Below are 3,525 nucleotides of genomic sequence, written 5' to 3' on the forward strand. Positions count from 1 at the left end.
GTCAAGTGGGCCTTAGGAAGCATCACTATGAACAAAGCTAGTGGAGGTGATGGAATTCCAGTTGAGCTATTTCAAATCCTGAAAGATGATGCTGTGAAAGTCCTGCACTCAATATGCCAGCAAATTTGGAAAACTCAGCAGTGGCCACGGGATTGGAAAAGGTCAGTTTTCATTCCAGTCCCTAAGAAAGGCAATGCCAAAGAATGCTCAAACTACCACATAGTTGCACTCGTCTCACATGCAAGTAAATTAATGCTCAAAATTCTCCAAGCCAGGCTTCAGCAATATGTGAACCATGAATTTCCAGATGGTCAAGCTGGTTTTAGAAAAGGCAGAAGCAGCAGAGATCAAATTGCCATCATCCGTTGGATCATTGAAAAAGCAAGAGAGTTCCAGAAAAACATCTATTTCTGCTTTATTGACTACTTTATTTCTGCCTTTGACTGTGTGGATCACAATAAACTGTGTAAAATTCTGAGAGAGACGGGAATACCAGACCACCTGACCTGCCTCTTGAGAAACCTGTATGCAGGTCAGGAAGCAACAGTTAGAACTGGACATGGAACAACAGGTTGGTTCCAAATAGGAAAAGGAGTATGTCAAGGCTGTATATTGTCACCCTGCTTATTTAACTTATATGCAGAGTACACCATGAGAAAGGCTGGGCTGGATGAAGCACAAGCTGGAATCAAGATTGCTGGGAGAAATATCAATAACCTCAGATATGCAGATGACACCACCCTTATGGCATAAAGTGAAGTTGAACTAAAAAGCCTCTTGATGAAAGTGAAAGAGGAGAGTGAAAAAGTTGGCTTAAAGCTTAACATTCAGAAAACTAAGATCATGGAATCTGGTCCCATCACCTCATGGGAAATAAATGGGGAGACAGTGGAAACAGTGTCAGACTTTATTTTTTTGGGCTCCAAAATCACTGCGGATGGTGACTGCAGCCATGAAATTAAAAGACACTTACTCCTTGAAAGGAATGTAATGACCAACCTAGATAGCATATTAAAAAGCAGAGACATTACTTTGCCAACAAAGGTCTGTCTGGTCAAGGCTATGGTTTTTCCAGTGGTCATGTATGGATGTGAGAGTTGGACTGTGAAGAAAGCTGAGCGCCGAAAAGTTGATGTTTTTGAACTGTGGTGTTGGAGAAGACTCTTGAGAGTCCCTTGGACTGCAAGGAGACCCAACTAGTCCATCCTAAAGGAGATCAGTCCTGGGTGTTCATTGGAAGGACTGATGCTGAAGCTGAAACTACAATACTTTGACCACCTCATGCGAAGAGTTCACTCATTGGAAAAAACCCTGATGCTGGGAAGGATTGGGGGCAGGAGGAGAAGGGGGTGACAGAGGATGAGATGGCTGGATGGCATCACCGAGTCGATGGGCATGAGTTTGAGTAAACTCTGGGAGTTTGAGATGGACAGGTAGGCCTGGCGTGCTGCGGTTCATGGGGTCGAAAAGAGTCGGACACGACTGAGCGACTGAACTGAACTGAACTGAACTGCATTTCGGACTCTTTTGTTGACTATGATGGCCACTCCATTTCTTCTAAGGGATTCTTGCCCACAATAGTAGATATAATGGTCATCTGAGTTAAATTCACCCATTCCAGTCCATTTTAGTTCACTGATTCCTAAAATGTCGATGTTCATTCTTGCCATCTGCTGTTTGACCACTTCCAATTTACCTTGATTCATGGACCTAACATTCCAGATTCCTATGCTCTGGGAGTTGATGATGGACAGGGAAGCCTGGTGTGCTGCAGTCCATGGAGTGACAAAGAGTTGGACATGACTGAGCAGCTAAACTGACTGAAGCAACATTGTTCTTTACAGCATCGGACTTTACATCCATCACCAGTCACACCCACAACTGGGAGTTGTTTTCGCTTTGGCTCTGTCTCTTCATTCTTTCTGGAGTTATTTCTCCACTCTTCTCCAGTAGCATATTGGGCACCTACTGACCTGGGGAGTTCATCTTTCAGTGTCATATCTTTCTGCCTTGCATACTGTTCATGGGGTTCTCAAGACAAGAATACTGAAGTGGTTTGCCATTCCTTTCTCCAGGGGACCACGTTTTGTCAGAACTCTCCACTATGGCCCATCTGTCTTGGGTGGCCCTCCCCAAGGCCATAGTTTCATTGAGTTAGACAAGGCTGTGGTTCATGTAATCAGTCTGATTAATTTTCTTTGATTGTGATTGAAAGGTCTTTGTGCCTTTCAATCTGTGATTGAAAGATCTTTGTGTCCTAAGACCTTCCAAATTCACTGAGCCCAAGATTTTAGAGATGAAAGGAAATGTTTCTCCAGTGGATTACTTGGTAATAAAAGAGGGCCTCACATCTCTACCTCTTAGTTCCAGGACCAGTGCATTCTGGCTTTGAGGAAAACAGTATGACCTAGTGGCCACTATTATGAGAAATATCCCACACCTTTAGGAGAGCACCCTCACCTCACAAAGTGTTGTCTTACAGCTGATACTACAAATGAATATTCAGCAAGCCATTTCATAAAGTTAGCTGCTTCTGGGTCATAAGTTACATGGTAAAACTAATACACCCCACAGACACAAGCCTATTGTATCACCTACTTGACAACAAAAATCTATCTCCATGTCAGAGGCAATGGATAAAGCATTCTATAATTTCACAAGTCGTGGTTCTGGCAAAAGTACTACAGGGAAGAAAGGTAATCTGTATTTAAATTATATTTGTTTGAAGACAAATTTCTTTGCCTTCTCTGATGGAATGGAAAAGATTCAGGTAACCAATAAGCCACTGGTGGCCAGATGGTCGGTCCCTCCCAAGAAAAGTACCATACCAAGACTCTGGGTGGCCTCTACTTTTGGATAGTTGGGCTTTTAGCAGTGGAGCAAACCAGATCATCATTGATGAAAGGAAATCTATTTTATTAAGCCCATTGGAGAGCCTCCATTCCTGCCACTAAAGCCACTTTATACACGGGCCCATTGAGCAAGCACTATCATGGCTACAGAAAGAGGCTGTTCAATGTCACAGAACAAATGATCTCCTCCACTTGATTACTGAAACTTTGCTCTACTGAGATCACTCTCTGGGTAGTGTTTTCATGGGATACACATTATCCTTACACTCTGTGCCGATTTCAGCCCCTACATGACCTCAGGCCTTCTTGGCACCAATGTTCCAGACTGCCAGCGTCCATTCTCATAGAAATGGCTTCCACTTGATAGTGGATTGTAACTCACATAGCTACAATCATATAGCTCAGATTTAGTTTGTTGGATCAGATAGCATTAAGTTCATGGTGGGTAGGAGAAGTCACAACAAATTTAGAATCCCTATGGGTCCAGCATTCGTTTCCTCCTTGAGCTATCCAAAATGCTCCGTGCAGTATAGTTTCCACTTGAATCTGCTAAGGGGCACAGAAGCTTCCTCTGCAGATTCTACCTTGTTTAGAGCCTGCCCCTGCCCTGGGCGTCACCAACTTCTCAATAAATATGTCATAGGGCACACTCAAATACAATATATGTTGCCTC

Source organism: Dama dama, chromosome 11, assembly GCF_033118175.1.
Source record: "Dama dama isolate Ldn47 chromosome 11, ASM3311817v1, whole genome shotgun sequence".
Taxonomy (NCBI): Eukaryota; Metazoa; Chordata; class Mammalia; order Artiodactyla; family Cervidae; genus Dama; species Dama dama.